Source organism: Mchenga conophoros, linkage group LG17, assembly GCF_057382185.1.
Source record: "Mchenga conophoros isolate Kocher_MC1m ecotype Shallow Benthic linkage group LG17, M_conophoros_male_GT1.1, whole genome shotgun sequence".
In the NCBI taxonomy this organism is placed as follows: Eukaryota; Metazoa; Chordata; class Actinopteri; order Cichliformes; family Cichlidae; genus Mchenga; species Mchenga conophoros.
In genome coordinates, this window is record NC_140542.1 from 659,243 (window position 1) to 682,200 (window position 22,958).

Here is a 22,958-nt window from a genome sequence, read left to right on the forward strand (position 1 = left end):
CAAAAGCCATAAAATGCAAATGCAACACTTTGAAATAGCTTCAAATGGAACAAATCTTTCATTTGTCATGAAATAACAGGGGGACAGGCCTCACCTGGTCATTAAACTGCTTGACAGTCAACTGTTCAATTATTTTTCAGCGTTTGATATGACTGTGTATAAAAATAATTGTCATTCCTAAACAATGAATGTAAAATATTTGGTTCAGATTGAATTAAAACGGAATGTCTGCACTTTATTCAAATCTTGATTATTTAATTGAAAATTCCTGGTGGTGGACAGAAAAAACTTACTAAAACTGTATCTTTGTGCAACTCACTATGGAGCTAAATAAGTGATGATACCTTTTCTTAATTACCACATCCATTCATTACTTTGTGTTTTATAAGTCAACTTCATTAAATCAGTAAATATTGTACAGCATACAGTAAATACTGAGTAAGTTACTGGCAATAGCCCAGAATTAGCATCAGCATCAGTCAACCAATATGTTAGTCTGGTTCTAGATTCGGTAATACGGCTGTGATCAAACTGGTTGAGGTGGTACAGAATATTTATACCATGCAAACACTTATCACAGCACACTTTCTGCAAGAGAGGTAAAACACAATGACTCTTGACTTAAAGGAATGACACCGTCGACATGAGAGACTGAAAAAGAACGAACAAATGAACACACAAACTCGTGAATATTATGCTTTTACTAAGGAAAATACTTTATTTGTTTGAAAGCATAAAGACAGAAAGGCTGGTTTTACACAGAAGCAGCGAGGAAATTCAATTTTATTTGGAAAAAAGTTTTCTGGCGTAACAAAAGGGCAGCGTGCTCATCTCGAGTCTCTGATGATCTTTCTGTTCTGGCAGTGAGAAATGTGTAAAGAGCGTCATTGAAAGCTGACAAATCCATTTCTTGATATTGACAAAGCTTCAAATGCATATTTTGGCTTTACAGTCTGTAGATTTGGTCAAAAACTGTTGTTTTTAATCCTGAGCTGTAAATTACCACGGGTTCTGGGGTTAACTTTAATTTAAAAAGCTTCTGTTACTGATTGGTATCATACAGCTGACGGCAGCAAAGCTCAGACATTTAAAACCTATGTGTAACACACTTGAGGTGGACAGTTAAGACACTTTAAAGTCACTGTGATCTGGAATTAAGCTAAACAGAAAGTCAGGACAAAGCCTGCGGCTAAGACGTCTTACGTTCATAATTTATCAACAGCACAGAGCCCAAAATAGAGTCAGAATGAATAATGGATTGGTTCACAAACTACAGATCCCAGACACATTTAGACGTTCTCATTTATTAACAACTCATATTTACAAAAATATAAACTTTTTTTTCCCCATTTCTCGAAAGAAATATTTTTGGCAAATGCTGTAAAATAGCTGTAAAAGACTCCTGGAGCTGACAGCTAAAGTGTGCAAGGCAAAAGTGTTGCAGGATTTAAGATAAAAACAAAAAAACATGATACAGAAACTGAATCCGTGGTTTCAACTTAAATGTCCAATCACATGCTGTTGTTTTTTTCTATTCCAATCTGATTTTACACCAAGAGTCTGATGAGATCGATACCATTCATAGCCACTTTCAGATGAGCTAAACTTTTCGAAGTATGCTAAAACCTCACTAGACAATGCTCAGCGCCAGAATGAGGCCAGCAGTGTCTAAACAGTAAATAAGAAGCAGTTAGCTTAGCTCAAGCTCAATATTAATCATGCAGGTATGACAGTGGTATCAATCATCTCAGTTAGCTCTTTGCATTTTGAGGTCAAATGGGCAAACGTGACCTATAAAGGAACAAAAATAAAATAATTTTGCAGGAAACCACGTCTCAAATATCAGCTTCTGACTGGCACACGGTGACTGTCGTACAAAAAGAACCGAAGACCAGCTAACGGGGTCCCCACGTGCCAAATATGAACGAGAATAACCCACTTCAGGTTGGGTTTGAACATTTCAGTCAGTATTTCCTTGAGGAAATAGAAAGAATGTGAGTGTAGATTGAATATATTGTTTTAACCCAGTCAAAAATGTTACACGAGTGCAGGAACCCCAAGCTAGGCCCTCGAAAAGAAAAAAAAAGAATATATAAAAAGAGTACAATAAAAATAAAAAGACAAAACACAGTATGAACACAAACAAGTATAAAAATGGGCTGTACGCATTACTGGAATGAAATAAAAACATTTAATAGCAATAAAGAGCAATAAATTTTGAAAAAAAAAACATCAACAAAAGCGTCTATAAATATAAACGGTTCTCATCAGTGTCCTGTAAAAAGCCTCACATGTCATATTTTAATATAATTACCCCTCGAATAAATGCCACACTCTCTTTGAAATTCTCTAAGTGTGATTTTTAAACACAGTGTCTCGAGCCGGATCAATTAAAACAACTACAACTGGTAAGTTGACTTGTGAAAAACTATTCAGTGCAACTTTAGTTCAGAAATTAAGGCAACCAGTGCCCCTCTACTCTTTTTTTATTCCTACCATTACAGTGTATCTGATTAAGCAGAGATGGCATTAAAAAGAATGACCTTAAAATATCAGCAGTGGAAGCTTCTATATGAGGTTTGCTCCAGGACACTGAACCATGCTCCAGAGAGGGGTCAAAGGTCATCGTGGGGAGTAAAGGAGGAAGGATTGGGGTTTTTTTTGGTGTGAATTTAAATCTCAGGAAGTCTCGTTGACTGTTCTCTCCAGCTCTATCACTTTACTTCTGCTCTCGTTCGTCCTCTGCTCCAGAGACCTGAGAGACACAGAACAACTGGATGAGATTCAGTTCACTACAATAAAGTCTTCTCTGTGTCAGGCTCAAAGGAAGCCAACATATAAGACGCCAAAACTCTGCTGCACCTCAGCAAACGCTTAACCATCCAAACATACAAAGATGGTCTATAACTAAGGCGGATGGGAGCCCCCGCAACAACAAACAAAAAATGTCAATTTTAACTTATATAGCACATTTCATTCTACCTAAACTCAATGCGCTTAACAGAAAATACAAACACAAAAACCTGTGTAGGTTTTCAGTGGCTTAAAGCAGTGAAAGCAGCACAATAATACATGAAAACACACACACACGGGTATTGAGTGTAGGTCTTTGTGAGCAGAAAGGCTCCGAGTCTGTTTTTGAATGTCAGCACAGATGATTGATCTCAGGTCAGCAGGCAGCTTGTTCCAAAGAACAGGACCACAGTCACTGAAGGCCCCCTCAGCACACTTGGGTCTGATTCTACGAACACTGAAAAGATCTGCACCTGATGACCTGAGGTGTCTGACTGGGTTATAAACAGCGCGGAGACGAAGGCCACACAACACAACCGCGCCGCTGGATTCAGACTTCTCCACTAAACTAAGATTAGTAAACAAAACTACAATAACCAAAACCCAACCTAAATATATTTAATGAACCAAAAGTGGGTTAGCAGCTGAGGACTAATGACCTGGCTTTATGTCAGACTGTTGAATAATGGTGGGCGGATCGATGTTTGGCTGTGCTAACCTGCCTGGATATAGAGGCTGATGTTAATTTTAACTTATATAGCACTTTCATTCTACCTAAACTCAATGTGCTTAGGGCAGGGATAGCTCAGTAGGTAGAGTGGTTGCCCCATGATCGGAAGGTCGGGCTTCGACTCCACTGATCGGCTACCCTGAGGTACCCCTGAGCAAGGTACCGTCCCTACACACTGCTCCTCGGGCGCTATGGCTGCCCACTGCTTCACTGGGTGAATGGGTTAAATGCAGAGGAGTAAGATTTGTGATTAAAACAAGACTCCCAGTGTGCTCAGAGGAGGTAGTGTTAGTTATTACAGGTCATGGTTATCTGCGTTTTCACGAGCATCATAATTAAAATTGTATCTATGGTAAATCTGTGAGAAAAGTGAGGTTTTAATCTTATCGAGAAAGTTAAAGTGGGTGAACTCTTTCTTTTGATCGAGTTCAGGTATTCTGTTTACTCCCAGTACCATCATCATCATCATCATCATCATCATCATCATCCGAGTACTCCTCATCGTGCTGTGTGTTTACCTGTGCAGGTGAAGGAGCAGGTTTTTTGACGTCTGTGTGTCGTTGCTTTTATTCCTGAAAGGTGGGTGTGTTTCCATCCTGGTGGGCTCAACCCCGAGTTTCTGCTGCTCTGAGCGGCGCCACGCTGCCATCACGACGGCTGGCGTGTCCTCCCATTGGTCGGGATATTCACCACCCAGGCCGAGGAGGTGCGGCTGTTCGTCTTCGAAAGTCGATAACAGACTCCTCGACTTAACTAAAAGTTGGGGATAAGTGCTTATTAGTGCCTAATTTTTGTGAGGAGAAAGTATGACTGTGTGGTGTCAGGAAAATCATTTTTAGTTCCACACTCACTCACACACCAGCCCACACACACTTTATAACTGTGTAGCACCACATGTTATTGTCTGCCTGGTGAAAAGACTGTGCAGCCTGTGGGTTTGTGTGTGTGAGTGTGTGTGCATGTGGGCAGGATGGGAGAGGAAACTGAAATTGATTGTTAAGAAAATTATATCTGGTTTCTCTTACAAAAGAAAAAGTGCGTGCATGTGGGAGGAAGCAGAGAGGATGCAGTGAAAGGTCAACGCCACTAATCAGTCTCTGTAGCTGTAGGAGGCATCTGATTAGCAGCAATGTTATAATGGACCACCAAAGTTTAATAGCTGGGAACTAATGATTCATTACAATGGAAACAGCAGGGCAGGTCACTTAAGCTGAAATGACCAGGAAAGGTGACTCGAACTGTGGGTGTGTGTCCACACTCGTCTCAGCTCCACACGCATGAATATACGGCTTCATACGGAAAATGCAAACATTTCTGTGTAATCAAAGTATCAGCGTAACCATGGTGATACTCTGCCTCTGAGAGCCGTTGGACAAATGTACAATTGTATGTTTTTGATGGAAGCAGGAAAAAGTCAGGAACACAAAATGCCATCAACTTTTCTAAAGTTCATCTGAGGTCATCTATCTGCCCTGCCAGCAAAAAGCTGTTTAGCAAACATCTTTGAAAAACATCTGGGGTATTTATTTGTGTTCATATTTTGCTGTTTTGTTCAGTTTTATTTTGTTTTCATGCAGAAAACCCGACTATGTCAAGTACAATATATTCATACTTTCCTCTCATATTTACATTAATATTTAACCGTCCCAACAATACTATATTTTTGCATTTACGTTAGGCATGTGATTAGGCTAAATCACGCTGTAACTACGCTGAGTAAGGTGTATTAAACATGTGTATAGAGTGCGGGTTGGTGAGTGTGACTACCTGTAGCTGTGTAGGACTCTTTGACATCCAGCTGTTTGGAAGCGAGGCCCGTTTCAGTGATGGTGGAGCGTGGCGTAAAGCTGCTGGGATAAAAACTCCCCGAAAACAGCGCGAAACACAACACAACCACCTACAGAGAGACAAACACAAAGAGAAGAAGAAGAAGAAGGGTGGAGAGAGGGGAGGGAGAGGCAAATAAATTATGAATCACACATAATGCTACGCTGCTAATGAACGATGGGAGCAGATGTTTCTAATTCAATATTTTAATCAATGTTTCATCAGCACAATCTCTGTTAATACACACACACACACACACACACACACACACACACACACACACACACACACGTACCATTAAGCATGATGATGTCTGGGTGCCAACCATCCTGCAGGACTTGGAAACTTTTCCTGCCACGGCTGCCTTGAGAGACTGCAGCTGCTGCAGGAGAGACCTGTGGAGAAACACACACACACACACACAGAGGTTACACACACACACCTGAGTGCATCGTGCATGCTTTTTTCACCATATAGACAATCTGCATTTAATGTATCGCGTAAAGACAGTGCAAACCATTACAGCTTAGCACAATAAAACACCTGCCTCACTTTACATTTCTTCCGACTCATTTTTGAACTCGGTGACCACAAAACACACCGACTCCTGGCTTAGAGTTGTTTGTGGGTCTGTGATCTGTGTGTCAACACTGAAGACTGCCTCGAACATTTTCTCAGTTTTGTCAAAGTGCTGGAAACGGCGTTCGCACCACGGGACACCAAAGTGTGAGCCCAGTTTCTAAAGCCTCTCTTTACAAAGTGGTAAGAGGGTTAGCTATACAAAAAAAACAAAAAAAACAACTACACAATGTGTCTAAGCTAGAACTCGTGACCAGAAACCAACAATAGAGCTAAAAACACACAACATAATACCTGACACGGCTAACCCAGTTAACCTCGATCCTTTAAATCTGTTGGTTTTCTATGATTATTTTTAAATTTCCTACCTTGATGTTTTTTGTCAGCTGTTTCTGTCTCTACACTCAGTGTAAGTGTAACTGAATGTAAGTGTGAAATGAAAGCAAACAGCTTAGAACGCACTGACATGACACGATCCATGAGATATTTTTAAAATAAAGCTTAAAATTTAATTTCTCAGGGGAGAAAGGATCAGCTTATCATTTCAGACACACAATGTCTATTCATTGAACAACCTTTCTCCATATTTTTTTTTAACTTTTGTTTCTTTATTAATTTTTTAACATGCAAAGACATTGTTAGTTGTTATGTGTGTGCTGATTTGTTCTGTTTTGTTTAGAAAAACAAAAAAACATTGTTGTAATCTGAACAGGTTTGCAGACTCTTCTGTACTGCCATCTCCAGGACTGAAAAATGAAGCCACTGTGGAAGCATCAGAAAGCTGCAGTTCCTCATCTGGCCACTTGAGGCCGACTTCCAAAGTGAGTCAGATCCCATAGACTTACATGTTAAAATGTCCATTTTACAGTAGTAATAAGCATGTTTTACAATTTGGGGTTCGATTGATAGTCTCCCTCCCCCACCCCCATCCCCATTCATTACCCCCACCATAAGTGCATGGTGGTGTTTTTATTTTATAAATATTATTTATCCAGATATTGGCTGCTGTGATTGACAGATAGGGGGAGCTGTAGTTGTGTACCGGGCCTCATATTTGCTAATCGGAGATGCTTAACTGTACCACTCTTCTTTGTTTGTGTTGTTTGAGCTTTTTTGAAAGAATTGCCTTAATGGCACTGAAAACAACAAGGTGGCAAGCTTCAAAATACAGAGTACAAACCCACTGGGTGACTTCATGGTGGCTTCCATCTTTTATATACAGTCTATAAAAGTTATGCAAACTCATTGAATTGTGCGCCCACACATTCTGCATGTTAATGTGAATGATATCGCAGTAAATTACATCAGCATCCTTATTGTAAAATCCAGAATTTGCACTTTAGTGAAGAATCTGCTGTTTATTTTTGCACAAGTCAAACATTTTTCTGAAATTTTTCTTTCTCGTTTGCTTCATTAAATAAGGAACTGAGCTTAACGACAACATAAGCTGGCTGTCCAGGTGTCCCAGAATAAAAAACACACACACACCACGCATGCAACTGGTTCATTAAGTTTTTGACACTGACAGCAAAGCCCACTTTAACCACTGAGTGCAAAACAAGCCCCAGAACAGCTGTGTTCCAGGCAGCTATACTTAACACAGTGCACTCAGTGGGTGCACGCACGGTTCATCCATGCATAACGAGAGCAAACAGCGCTGTCTATCTGATGCAGGGTGAGCATTTCACATTAAAATAGCCTCATGATTATGCATGGATGCAAAATTGCAGCTGAACACATCCACGGGGAGCTTTTGATTCAGCTCTATTTGCAAATAATAAAAGCGAGTCAGTGTTTCCCCACTCATTCTCCGTGCTTTTCTCAGCTGCACTGCGTGATATAAAAACAGATGCCTTTAGAGATTCACAAAGACAGAGGGAGAGGGAAAAAAAGCCAAATCCCCAAGGATGTGTTAAATCCAGCATGCGCCCAGGGAGGGACATTTTTAGGTGTGAACCCGTCCTCCCTCATGACTTTCCTGGTGTTTTGATTGTCACCATCCCAGAGTCTTTATGACACACTTGTCATCGCCTCTGTCGCTCACTCATCTGTGTCGCCACTGACAGAGGCTGAATCTGTAAAGAGCCCAAATAACTGGACTACCACCTCAGTTATCCTTTTGTTTTTGTGCTCGCGTTCTCTAATTCGGAAAAATTCCTCGTTGGAACTGCTGGAAGTGCTTCGTGAAGACAGTTTACTTACCTACCTTAGGCCAAAAGAGGAGGGAGAATTTGATGTTTGACCAATAGGGGCAATTTAAAAGCATCTTGCAGGAAATAATTAACTTCTATGTGGTAATTTTATATTTTTATGTAGTTTCAGAAGTTAAGGATCTAAAATGGGTCCGTTACTGTGCATTAAATCAATCCTATACGAGGTTAAGACTGTGAGTCCGTGTGTGCTGCTCTTACTTGTTTGTACACTCCAGAGTCTCCACTTTCCTGCGCAGCTCGCTGTTTTCGTTGGAGCAGGTCTCCACCCTGTGGTCAGACAGCAGTACTGCAGGGTCAGTGACTGAACGCCGTTCATTCATCAGCACCACTTTCTCCCTGTTCTGACTCTAGCGTGATTTATTTGTAGTTTAAGAACAGCTGCTTTCACTCTGCACACCTCGGTAATGCCGAGATTCACCCTGATGATGTTTGAATGTGGATACTTTAGATGACCTAGCATTTTTTCTAAAAGGGGACACTAAAGTTTATGCAGCATTAATAGCTGTTTGCTATTTGTAGTGATCCTGACATTGTTTTTCACATGAAAGAGGAAAAAAGAAGGACTTACTTCTTCTCCAGAGCATCCATGTACTCCTTCTTCTTCCTGCGACTCTCTTGAGCTGAAATCTGAGAGATGGTGAAGGAAACAGAATCAGAAAAAGTAGAAAAATCAGAAATTCGCCTGACATGACAAATATTTTCTTGTTTTTTGTTAACTATTTTGTTCTAACTTGCAGTAAACATATTCCTAGTCTTTTAGACTCTTTACGGATGATCACGGATGCTTGCTCAGATCATCCAAAATACGAACTGTGCTCTACATCGGCACCTTGTTCTTGATCTTCCTGCGGATCTTCTTAAGTGCCTTCTCCTCAGCTTTGGTGAGCGGGAGTTTGTTGGGAACAGGGTAACCTTCGGCCACCAGCGTGCGGCGCTCTTCCTCGGTCAGGATCAGCGGCCCAGAACCCTGCAGTTTCTACAGGAAACAACAAATAAACGTAAACATTGTTTACAACTTTGTAAAGAGGGAGGGTGTCTAAAAAATGCTTGTGAATTTTACACTATAACTTCTTTTTTGGCACGATAGTCTGCACATATACATTAGGTTGTAGAAGGGATGTGAAAGGAGTGGAAAAGGTGGAAAGTCCAGTAATATTCATGGATTGCAGAGCAAAAACAGCAGGAAAATTATGCAAAAAAACCCAGTTATTTTAATTACATCAGCTGGAAACACGTTACTCTGCTATTCTGCTCTCTTTGAGGTTTGATGGGCTTTTTAAAATTTCCTTTAATCTTACATGAGGAGCGGTGAGCAGAGGCGAGTTGGAGAGGGAGGACGAAGCACCTCGTGGTGACACCTTCAGGCCAGCCTGGGATGGAGGGGGGCTGGTGGGGGATGTGGGGCAGGAGAGGCCAGGCAGGGCGTGAACGGGGCTTTGGCTGCCCTCTGAGTCACTGCTGTGGGAACTCGGGGAGTGGGAGGCATCTGTAGAGACTCCAGACCTAAAACACAGCGGCTGGATTGTTAGCTATTCATTCAGTCTCAGAGAAAACAGAGAAAAATTATAAAAATTTAAATTTAGAAACCATTTTTGATGCTCAGGGGTTTTCAAACTCAGCTGTGAGGTATTTAAACAAATCACCAGCAGGGGTCCTCGTAGCACACCATTACAGAAGTGCAGCAAGTGGAAAGAGAGGAGAGGAAAGAACTGACCTTTTGGTGAGAGATTGAGGAACTGGTCCACTTCATGAGGCTCCAGTTTAATTTTAGGGCTGATTTTCTCCTCCTTTATCTTCAAACAGAGGAAAAGACAAACAGGAGGTGTTAAAATGTTACAAACATTAAAAAGAAGAAGAAAAGAGCACAAATATCTGATTTAACCATCGTTTCTCACCTTGATGACTTTGCTCTGGTTCACTGTGACCTGAACCGAGGTGGCAGCAGGGGCCAGGGCCGAACCCTCGGACGTTTGGGACCCCTCACTGGTGGCCAGAGAGAGGGAGAGCGTGGGGAGCAGGGAGGGAGTCTCACACAGGAGGCTCTCAATGGCTTCCTCCTGCTCCATAGGCCACTCGGCTGAATCGCCATCGGACTCAGCTGCAGAGGAGGCAAAGCGTGCTCCTGTTAGTGCTCTTTACCAATGAGATTAGATTAGATTAAGGTTTATCTACCACTGCACACAATAATACCAACACTTACCAACAACAGTAGCAGAGCAGCTCCATAAATATTACGGTAACGGGTAACAAATACTGGTTTATAGAGCATTAATGCTTCATTAGCAATCTTAACTTTTGAGTTTTAACTTTTGTTTAAAGTCCTTTCACAATAAAAGCTATAAAAGCCTTGATAAAGCAGATTTAGTGGTAAGATGCTGTTTGACTGTTTTCTGTCTTTTATTCTTTCTTCTTCTGATTCTAGTCTGATTCTCAGTGTGATGACGTGAGAATCAAAGCAGGGATTTTACATCACGAGCCACATATTTTGAATTTAAGTGGGCCAGACCAGCGAGACTCCACTTTCTCCCAGTGAAGTTCATTTTAACTACACTTTTAATCCCAGCGATAGGATTTGTATCAAAAAATAAAAAGTCTTTAAAACCAACAACTGTGATTAATAATCACTGTGAGCTTGAGGACAAGCACCCCGGTGCTTTTGATTGGTTGTCCTTTAAAGTCACAATCTTTGTGTTGGCATCTCACCTGCTTCGCTGCCGTGCTCTCCGGTCAGGTGTGACAGGGGTGACTGGGGTCGGCTGTCACCGCACAGCGAGTAGCTGTGCTCAGCGGTGATGTGGGGCGGAAGAGGGGAAGACGGGGACAGGTCGGCGTCGTCGTCTTCCTCCATGGACTCCACCGAGTCTCTCCCCCCGGAGAGGAAGGGGTCGCTGAGCAGCTGACCCAGCAAAGCATCCTGGGAGAGGTCGTCCAGCAGCTCGGAGAAGTGCTGCAGGGAGGAGAAATAAAGCACTATGAATTTTCAGAGGATGTTTAATTTGAACTCCTGTCACAGACATGCAGGAGGAATCAGACAGATAATTACATAAAGCCACATCGTCGGGAGCCTACGACCGTCAGTCTGTAATTACAGACTATTAAACTCTTTATTGGCACCTTGCCTTGAGGTTTCCCTCAGCTCTCCCTCAGAGAAGACTAAAGCAGCCAATCAAATACTCAAACCTCTCCCCCACTAATCACAGCTTCTCTTTCAGTGTGTGTTTGATTCTCAGTGTGGTGACACATTTACCAAACACATACAGAAGTTTGCAGACAAGCCCTCTTCCTCCCAGCCTTTGATCCCCCATCATCACATTCCTTATCTCTTAGGCAGGTGAGCATGTGTAGATCTCCCCCCTGTGATTGGCTGTTATGACTTTAATAAACAAAAGGCAGCCAAAGCAAAGTATGCTGGAGATTAGGCCTTCCTCTGCTCCTCTCAGCATGCAGAAAACATGCAGACTAGACCTCCAAGTTCAACAGTTTTGGTCCCCAAGACAAAGGAAAACAGAACATTGATGTCTTATCCTATCAGATAAACCCAAACATACTCAGTTTAAAGCAATAAACAGTAGATAAAACCATGAAGTCCTCACTTTGCAGTCGCTATTATACAACAAATGTTGTATAATGTTTCTAGAAAAACCACCAACCAGTTTATATCCGGTCTGTCCAGAAACACTACATGTACATGTATGAAGGGATAATTGAAGCAATTTAACAGAAATGGAAGTGTACACGGGTTCAAATATGGACGTCGATGCCAAGAAGCCACAAACTTTAAAAGGTGGATATCACCGATTCAAAAGTGAAATAGAATCACAATGTTCTGTTCTGAAGTTATTATACCATGTAGTTAAAGTGTTTTTGCAGAACATTTGCAGAACGTTATAATGTCGTTCATTTCTGAGTCGGTGCCAGGATTCAGAAAACATCATTCGTCCTGCTACAGCAGTCGCCGGCATGGAGGCAGTTATCGTTTCAGCCAAACTAAATTGTGAAATAAGATAAAACTGCATTACTTTCATTCAATATAAAATAAAGTAACTGGTAATAAAGTTACTGTAAGTCTGTTTGAATATAGTCTACCCTTGGTGCCTCTGTTTTGTTCCGCACTGAGCTCGGCTGGAAAAGCTCCCTCCTCCCCTCAGTTCTGCAGCACACTTACAGTGATATTCATCCACGCTCTACCCTTACTCACTCACTCACTCATAAATAAAAGCTATTTAAAGCAGTTTAATCTGGAAATAATCTTGTGTTTTTTAAGGTCTCCCATCCCCTGTCACAGTTATCGAGCCGGGCTATGAAAGCAGGCAGGCCTGATTTATATGTTAGCAAAACACTTATTCAATGCATAAAAATTGCTAAGAGGAAATTAAGATTACAAAGATTATGAAAAAATATAGGCCATTACTTTTATCATGTGTGCAGTTTTTCGTCCTTTTTAGATTGATTTATTAACTCGTCATATTCAGTTTGGGGGAAAAACTGGCAAAAAACATAAGTACCCGAGTAGGTGGGTAACTCTTTTCCTCTTGTGTTGCCTCCCGTGGGTAACGCTTGTTTCTCTTTTCTTTTCTGGAATTGGCACTAGGAGTACACAGGCATGTACAAACATGTGATTTATTTTGACAAACACGTCTTTTTCTTACTTTTAAATCCTAAATCCCCTGCAGTTTTGTCACTGATGAACTTCTGTACATGTTTATCTCCTTGTGGTGTTACTGTCTGCTACGCTTTCTATTTGAGATGTTTTATCGCTCTTATATATCATTGTATCATTCTTTTAAGAAACAGAAATGATGTACAGTTACCCTCAGGGATCGCATACATTTCAAACTCAAAGCTACATTTTTCCAGCCCTGTCCTCGCTTGAACTCGCTGCTTCAAAAACATTTGTGATGCAACTTCAAGTTCTGCTGGGACACAAAATAAGAAGCAGGTTTCCAATTGCAGTTTCAGCTACATGGGACTTGGCCAGTGTGAGAGAAGAAAACCATTTAAATTAGAGACACGTGAAGAGCAAGACGAGGAAAACAACCTATTACGACACCGATGGTTTGGACAAACTGTTATAAAACAACAAAACAGACAACAAAAAAAGATGTATACATGAATGAGAAGAGGGATAAAGAGAGAGTGAAATCAAGATGCAGGAAACGAGGAAAGAGGAGGAAGGTGGACGACCAAATGCCAAGCATGCGGCTTCGATTACAGTCTGAGAAAGAGAGAGCTTAACTTCTAGCATTTTCTCCCACATGCACAAACACAGAGGCTTGAGGACGGCCCTTATAGGGCAGCATACAGAGGTCATTTCACTGTGTGTGTGCGTGTGTGTGCGTGTGTGTGTGCGTGTGTGTGCGTGTGTGTGTGCAATGCAAACAGCGACAGCACACCGTGAATCTATTCAAGAGGGAAGACAAATATTTACACATTTATACACCCGTGGGTTCTATTTTAACCTCCAGAACAGCGCATATAAGTGGAAACAACCCATTATATCAACATATATTACTGTGTGTGTGTGTGTGTGTGTGTGTGTGTGTGTGTGTGTGTGTGTGTGTGTGAGAGAGAGAGAGAGAGAGAGAGAGAGAGAGAGAGAGAACGTGAACAACTGTGCGCACTGTAGACAAACATTTACAGCTTTACCCTCATTCCAGCATCTCCTGGCAGCAGCAGCATTACCAAGAGGCATCTTATTACTTTAAACCATTTTAAACAAGTAAACACATAAAACACTGACAGATCTGGGTGTTAATTACAGTAATAATAGTCATTTTAAATATAAATAATAATGATAACGCTACAGTTCAAAGACTATCCTCATTTCTATTTACAGCGATTTATATTTGGCGGTATGACTTTGTTCTGGGACCTCCCTGTGCTTGTATACCACGAGCAAGCAGCGAGAGTCAGAGTGTAAAAGCAGGCATCGCTGACAACATACATGACTTTGATAGAGTCAGAAAAACATGAAAAGAAAGATCTGGGGTTGAAGGTGGGTTGAAAAGTGGCTTGCAGATGCACAGCAACTGTAGTGAGGCTATATCTGCTGAACCAAGATTCCTAAAACATAGAAATTAAACTGTATTTTTGTACTTTTACACAAATTTTAGATTTGTATAGATTTTAGGATTATCATACTAAGAATTTTGACGATACGAGGTTCATTACCTTAAACATAATCACATCTAACATAGTAGCTTAAGCCATGTGACTGCGTTTATTTTAGCATAATGTCAGCATATTGCTTCCTACAAAAAAGTGTGTGTGTTTGTGTGAGACAGGGGGGTGACAAAGCATTAAAATCACATTAAGGACGAAAAAAACAAAACCTAAAAAAACAACAGTGGGTGTGTTTTTTTAGCTTTCAGGGAGGAGGAGTAATTACATACGGAGCAAATCCATGTTTACAAGAGAAGGTCTGGTTTATGGGACATCTGATACCACCCCAATATCACAATGACACTGAAACAAACTAAATAAAATAAATAAATAAATAATCAGCTTTTATTGCCTTAAGTTTAGTTTAAAAATATCAATAAAAAAACATAGAGGCTCAGAAACAAATATATCCTCTTTCTGGAGAACAGGAGATGGGAGAGGTCCAACTCCGCCTGCTTGAAAACAGAACCACACCAAAAGGCACACAGTGAGGCTTTATGAGCTCCCTGTCATTTCTGCTGTGGGAGTTTGTGGTCATGGTTGTGTGTGAGACTGGGCTGCAGCATAGGTCACTGGCCGGGTGTAGCTCATCACGCACAACAGAAACCTCTTTGTCCCCTGCATCCCAACAGAGAGGTGTAATTTAGGGCTGGCTGTAACCCGACGCTCTCCAGCTGGGAAACAACCACGAGAGCTGAAGCCAAAATGGGAAAATTGGGAGATTACACTAGAACTAGAGCAAGAATCAGCAGGTTACTGACTCATCTGAGGGAGCAGGGGTGATAATAAAGAGGCTGCCCTCATATTTTTTATAATAATGTTTCTAATGTAACACGCAGAAACAAGCAGAGGACTCAGCTGACGGCGCAGATCGCAATCTTTTAATTGAAGTCGCGATGAAATCTGTCAGTGGAGGCGGAAATGAAGACAGATAATGTCTCGAGCTGTGATGAGACATCAGTGCCGTCCGCAGAAATTCCCTGTCATCCAAAGAGAGAGACAACACAGCCAGCAGCCGCACAATATTTTTCATATATCAGGATCACATCAAAGGAAACGGGGTGAAGACAAAGCACCAAACTGGGACACACGAGCTAGATAAACACTTTGGAGTTTGAGCTGTTTCAAATTGACTGTGACTGTGTTAGATTAATGCCAACAGGCTAAAGACTTTCTTCACTTTACACCAGAAGTGGCACGCAGACAGCACTGTGGAGACAGACCATAACACTGATATCTTTACAGCTGTTTACTTCACATATGGCTAGTGACCAGTCAGCGAACCCTCTGGCAACCACCTGTTGCTAAGGGAAAATGTGTACTCCTCTACCGGTTGGCAACATGTTGGTAGAATTTGCTGATATTGCTTTGCTAGTAGTTTGCTTGGAGGATGGCAACTTGTCTGAAAACAGTCACCAACTGCTTGCAGAATGAACTGAGAAAAGTTCACCTTCAAAATAAAAGTTGTGCCTTACCGCTGCAACCAGAATCTTTCAAAGGGCGCAACTTTTACTTTGAAGGCAGAGATTCTGCATCTTGAGTTGCACTTTTTCAAGATTTGGCAAATAGCTGGCGAGTGTTTACAGAAATCGGCGTCTTCAGTGCAAACTACAGGAGATTGTAGCTTGTTGGTGACTAAAACAATCACAAGGAAGTTTTTGACCCAGCTCTATCTTTGTCAGCAACCATTTCCCAACCATCAGGGAAAAGCACATTTTTCCCTGATGTACTAAATATGTACTAAATAGGCATTCACTCATATGAAATTTGGCTCAGTTATGTGCTTTTGGTTTGAGTTACTACTTTACACCTCAGTAGCAACTGCTAGCATCAGTAGCAACTGCTAGCATGAGAGCTAACATAGCACAAAGAAAGCTAAACAGCAAAGCAGTTTGGCTTTTTAGAAACGTAAGAAAGTTTAAATCAAGCATAAAACGATAATCCCAGCATCTTCATCACAATGAGGAATATATCTTATTAATTTAATACTGAGTACCAGTAATGGCTGATACATGACTCCAAGACCAACTGAAAATGAGCCACAGCAACCCTACATCTAAATGTTAGAAAATAAAATAAAACCAGTGGGATTTAAGAAATATCCAGTCCACTGCACACTAGCCAGTTGCCAGGCAGAACAGCGAGCGGTAAGCCTCGACATCTGTGTTGATCACCGGTTAGCAGCTAATTTAACAGAGGGAGGAGAGGAATGTGCTTCCCTGTCTGTAATTCTTCTGTAAAGTACGATGTGCATCTGTTTTAACCCTAATGAGCAGATCCTAAAGCTCGAGGAAGTTTGATGATGTCCCCTCCTCCCCTTAAAGCCCAAACCAGATGCCTACAAACTATAATCACACTAAAACCACACAGGCCCCACCGTCCCCCTCCTCTAGTGTGTGTCCAGCTGACTGACTGAGTGTGTTTGTGTGTGTACCTTGCCCTGGACTCAGCTGTGTGTACTTTTGCTGATGACAGCCTAATAAAGTAAACGTGTCTGTGTATCAGCACCAACTGAATGACTCAATAGTTTGATGTGGATCCCGATTATCTGTCCCGGTCGCTTTACTGTCACTAATAACCAACACGTGTCCAATTATCAACCGATAACCAGTGCGAAAGGTTGAATGAAGACCTGAACTTTCATCTGCAGGAATCTTCTATCTGACTAACGCATCATTTTGTTATCATGTCCTGCTATGTCGTCATTAAGAGATAGAGAAGCGAAGCTTTCTCCTCTAACTTCACTTTCCCCACTTGCTCTCAAATTCTCTTAAAATCCGGTTCCCCCACCCTCTAGTTTGATTCTCCTAATGTGGGCCCTCTGGTGAAATTCCCAAAACACTTTGAATATTTGGATATTTGGTCCTCAGCCGCTGTGGTAACAGCACTTTAGCAATGAGTGAAACTCCCCCCTGGAATGATAACAATGTGTACAAGCAGTTTTAACACTTAGCTAAAGTGTGCACACGTGCACAGCATTTATCAGCCAAAGAGCAGAGATTGCTCTCCACTAAGTACAACCTTTAAACACTCATCGATGACCTCAGAAGCAGTCTGTCACACATGACACTGATAATGATGTGAATAATATTTGTGCACGCCTGCCATTTTTAATCTAAAAAAATCCAACTGCCCCCTACAAATCTTTTATTTTTTACATCATTTTATTAAAGAAAACTTTTTGGCTTAAAAGGCTTATTATGTTTTAAAGTTTACACTCGTAATCTGCCTTTCATGTACACGTTTGACCAAAGACAAATGTAGAATGTGTTCAAGCCTTTGATGAGTATGAACTATGTGCTTTATTGTGTTTCATTTCTCTTACGATGTCCAGTGAGTAAAGGATGGTAACCACTGGTAACCCTCGTTCATCACCCAAAAAAACTAAGCTTATAAACTTTTCTACAACCCCAGTTCCAAAAAAGGTGGGAAACTTCCTAAAACTTAAATAAAAATAGAAAGAAATCATCTTCTGCCCTAATAAACCCAAATATTATTCACTGTTAAACACAGAAAACATATTAAACTGGGACAAATTTATAATTTCAAGAGACATGTCTCAAAAAAAGCTGAGACTTGGGAACAAAAGGCCAGAAATGCAAAAAGTACTATAAAGAGCAGACATGCACCAATCTGCAAAAACTGTGTCTACAAACTGTGGAACAATTTCAAAATAATGCTCCTCAATTATTTCATTATCTACATTACACAATATCATCAAAAGATTCAGAGGATCTGGAGAGCTGGAGGTTTCTTCCTGTTAACAGGGAGTTTTTTCTTTATGCTTGCTATGGAAACTGAAACGCACATAAGATCACCTGGAAGTATTGCATAAAGTCAAAACAACAGCATTATTATCAAGGTACCTTACATTCTCCTGCTGGAGAGATTACGGTAAATACGGTAGTTGTGGCTAGACTACTGAGTCCTATTAGTTTATCATGAATCTTTCAGAGCCAATCAGCTCAAATTTGTTTGGTTAAGGCCGTTTAATCTGCAGTGAAATAAACTATAAACAACTGAAAATGTGAATCACAGCAGTCACACCTGACAAGCCTGGAAAGATCTCATTTAAAAAAGGGAATGAGACAGGGAATGATTCTCTGCAGTTACATTTTAGTGAGTCACCAAACACAACTAGATGCCTGAAGACTGAGACAAATCCCTGCATGCTATTATCAAACCAAAAACAAACTGCACTGGATCAGGCCAACACAAATGTCTTTCAGAACAGATAAATTAGTTTAATTAGATAAACGTGATGGCTAGCAGGATCATAAATCAGTCTGGAACCACGTTAAACCTGTCTCTGCAGCACTGGGCTTGATCTGTCCGCGCTGTGGCATTGATACTGTCTGTGTTAGCACAACAAGACAAATCACAGACCTTGGAGAGGTTCGGCTATCTGGATCTTATCTGAGGGGGGAGGTGGCAGTAGCAGGTGAGCCCAGCACTGAGCCCACATGTCCAGACAGCCGTAAGAACTCACAGGATGCAGCTTCCATCACTTTTAACAAACTGTTTGACATAAAACAAGCGATAAAGTTCACAGAGATCCAGCTGTTTAAGCTTCATCCGCAGGCACACAAACACACAGCCGTCTCACCACAGCCCACGAGGGAATTTGAAGAGATGTGAAGCTCAGCCAGGAACGACCTTGTTTGACAAAAACCTCTTCATTCCAAGAGAAACACGATCCGGTTCTCACACCGATAAGGACATAGAGACACTCCCTGACCCAGATTCCTGACTTCGATCCCAGCTTGATTCGCTAACCACCCCCCCTTTTGGTAATCAAAGGTGCAGCGAGTGCACCAGGGGATAAGAGAGGATAATAACAGAGGAAGGCAGAAAACCAGCAGCTGTCAAGGATGCCTGGATGATTAGAAGCACAAATAATGACTATTTTCATTCAAATTCAAACTTTTTCAGCTTTTCTAAACAGTCATGGGTACTTAAAACTGAAAGAAATGTTACAGGATGCCAAAACCTCTAAAATATTAAATTTATTATCATTTAAAACAAAGAACTAGATGTTATCATTTTTAAAACTTTATCAATTTAATCCTCCCTCAAACACAAAACCTTTTGGCTCATTATTTGGGGTTTTTTGGCCTCTAACCTCACAGTTTCCATCCTTACTGCTCTAATCAGCTTATTTCCATTCACAGGAGGCTGTTATCAATTACAAAGCTTTTAAAATCTGACGAACTGCCCAGCACTGAGCAGCACAGCTTTTTTTATAGTTCTTCTGACTGCTGAAAGAAGCACTTTTTGTATGTCTGCACTGCAGGAACTGCCACTTAAAGCTTTTGGGCCTTTTTTACTTCCAGCCTTGGGTTAGGTACACGCTGAGCCTCTGAAGCAGGACTGTCCCAAACATGATGGTAATTTATAGGATAGCACAAGTTTTTAAAAGCCTCTGTACCGGATTTTTTAAGCATGTAAACAAAAGCTTTTAACCATTCTCCCCACAAAAACAACATCTGACGACCTCAACTCTACCCTTAATGACAAGTTTTGACAGCTCAGTATGAATCAATAACGACATGGTTTGTCGACCATTAGAATAGTTTCCGGGTTTTTACGAGGGTAGGAGGGGGCAGAGATCCCCCTGGCTAACTGATCCAAACCCACTCACTCTGTCTTGGAAGCAGGCTGGAAATATGAGCTTCAGGGATTACTCCTCGTAGGCTTTCAAGAGGTAAAGAGTTAACATTGGCCTTGCAGAATGTGAAACAAAGCACTAAGAGGTGGACTGACAGTGAAATCCCTTATTGAGAGTATATGAAACAGATTAAAAAACAACCAGTAGGCAGTGAGGACAGAAAAAAAATATCAGCCAATCACATGAGAGCAACTCAGTGACTTTGAATGTTTTGGAATTGTTGTCAGGCAGGCTGGTCTGGAGGGTCTAGTGGGGTTTTCCCACATGAACATCGCTAGGGATTCCTGAAAATGGTCGAAAAAGTAGAAAATATCCCGTGAGCGGTTCTCTGTGAATAATGCCAGAGGTCAGAGGAGAATGACCAGATTGGTCCTTCCCTTTATGACAGTGCATCGATCTTCCAGTGGCTGCTTCCAGCAAGATAACACAACACGAACCACAGACCATCTCAAACTGGCTTCTTGAACACTAAGTTCTCTGAACTCAAATGGCCTCCACAGTCACCAGATCTCAGAGCACTTTTGGGATGTGGCGGAACGGGAGATTCACATCATGGATGTGCAGCGACTGTGTGATGCTCTCATGTCAACATGGACCAAAATCTCTGAGGATTGTCTCCAGCACATTGTTGAATCCCTGCCACAAATCATTAAAGCAGCTCTGAAGGTAAAAGGGGTCTGACTTGGTACTACCAAGGTGTAGTAAGGGGTAAATGCTCATGCAATTCTTCTGATCAAATAATTGTTTCAACCTAAAAATAACTAACAGCTTCTGAAAAGAGAGGATTTACTCTACTTTTTATTCTATTTTCGTGTGTGATGAGCACTTTTAACATTTTACAGGCTACATAACCAAACAATTGGTTTACGATATAGTTGACTGAGTAATTTCTGGTAAAAAGATTTATTAAATGCAGCTTTTGAGCAATCCTAAAGCAGATTTTATGCTCTACACTTGCTCAGAGGTCACAAAGACTAATCAGATGCTGTGGGTGAATCTGAAGGAAGACTCTGTGCCCTAAATTAGAGAAACTGTTCCAGCACACAAAACATTCTGCATTAGCATCAGCAGTGATATTATCACATATCAGACTTTGTTCTTTTTACACATAATGGTAGGGCGGAGAGACGGTTAACGGATGTAAACAGCAGGATGTGAGAGAGAATAACAGCAGGCATTAAGTCCAGCAACGCTGTTTACCCTCCACCCACGTATGAACAAACACAAAGACAAAAAACATCTGAACTTTGCAAAAGTTGCAGCGGATCCATTTCAAAATAAAGGTTTCCAGAGGTTAACATCCATTTCCTGTCTAACACAGCGGCTCAGACCTCATTAATGTTTCAAGCTGAATTATTAAAAAAAAAAAAGCCTTAATGTCAGCAGTTAAATGGAGCCGCGACAGGAAATGTGTTCAAAATGGGAATCTCTGAGGTCCCGGAATGGAAAACATCCCGAGTCAAAGTTCAGAGCTGTGAGTCAGCTGCTCTCTGAAGCATGCAGTGATGGTACTGGAAATGCGTGTGTGCAGCACGGAGGCGGCACAAACAGACCCACAAGAAGACAAATGGAAAAACCGTTTCAGGGTCCCCTGACGAGTAAAACCCAACCCATCCCCTCCCCCCGCCAACCCCTCTGCCTGTCTCTAACAGCTTCCCAAAAAGTTCCAACTTCAACTCCCACAAACACAGACTGACACACACTTTCCACTCTTTCCCTGTCATACTGACCTATCATCTGTGCAACCCCCACTCTTCCCCCACCGACCCTCCAGATGTTACACAATGACCTCACCGGAGAGCAGGCAATGATATCAGCCTGTATTTATTTAGCCTGTTTTTACAGTGGAACCTATGAGAAGAACAAATGTTCATAAACAGACCAACAGTGAACCGATTCTGCCTGATAATCTGCATCTTATTCTTCTGTGTCATGAAGCTCTGCTGTTGGCCAAAACCCTGTCTTTGCTGAAGCAAACACTAGGTATTAATCCACCGCTGAAAATAGTCCCCGACAAATGCTTTATATCTTCCACGCAGACTATTTTTTGCTAAAAGCTTCTTATTAATAATAAAAAATATATTGCTTTTCAAGAAAACAGCGACAAACTGCAGTAAAAATACAAGACTTTTTGTTTTTGTGAAAACAGTTAATACTGTAAGGTCTGATGCTTTCGAGGAAAAACCTATCTGGTTGTTCAGTCTGACGTCACTAGCCGTGTCTGGGTCTAAACTCCGCTGCAGGTCCATATATCAAACGATCACTATGGCATTACTGAGAGTTGAAAAACTGTCTAAAGTCTTTCATCTTTAATAAAATGATCAGCGTTCTGCTCTACCAGGTGTAACAATTGCGTTTAACATCCAGGCATCCATGAAAAACGGAATTTATGACATTTAAAGGAGTTAGAAGTTAGCAGGAAGTTAGCTCGCTAGCTTCTATCTAAATACAATATAGCATGTCCTGACTGCGGGGTTTTGGAAACAAATTAAAACGTACAGCTCTGCTATCACTTCCAGCATAAATGAAGACAGAAAACTAAACAGCAGTGACGTTTGTAGGTTTACTGAAGTTTGGCTAGCTGGTATATAATGATGTGCTACGTGACCGCTAGCGACACAGCTATGTTAGCATAATATAAACAAGCTAACTTTTTTTTCCACTCGATAAAAGTTAACATGAGTGTTCTCGGTGGTCAGGAACAAATGTAATCGCATGGCAGGATGCTGTAAAAGGACCAAACTTCAGCCAGGAGAACAACTGAGATAATCCATCCACAATACGAGGTTAGTCATTCATATACTGCTGCATGGGCTGGGCTGTAGTTACATCCTAAGGTTTTAAAAACTGAGCTTAAATAAATGATTAGCGGTAATAAAAGCCGAGGGAGGTCAACAGTGACCACTGACTGTTTTAGGAGCTTTTTGAGATCAAATAGAAGAAAATACATAACATTAAACATGTTAACAACACAAAAGCCATATTA

The 22,958-nt window shown here is 41.2% G+C and overlaps 1 pseudogene across 1 annotated transcript; it reads right to left on the bottom strand.

Annotated features, from left to right (window-relative positions):
* Positions 1-692: 692 nt before the first annotated feature.
* Positions 693-11,197, bottom strand: LOC146554793 (cyclic AMP-responsive element-binding protein 3-like protein 2; annotated as a pseudogene). The gene is made up of 12 exons (XR_014889317.1): positions 11,186-11,197; positions 10,846-11,089; positions 10,038-10,240; positions 9,857-9,935; positions 9,441-9,645; positions 8,972-9,118; positions 8,711-8,769; positions 8,341-8,409; positions 5,646-5,745; positions 5,291-5,420; positions 4,042-4,276; positions 693-2,755 (listed from the first exon to the last, which is right to left on the bottom strand). The product of XR_014889317.1 is annotated as a cyclic AMP-responsive element-binding protein 3-like protein 2 (transcript).
* Between the last annotated feature and the right edge of the window lie 11,761 nt (positions 11,198-22,958).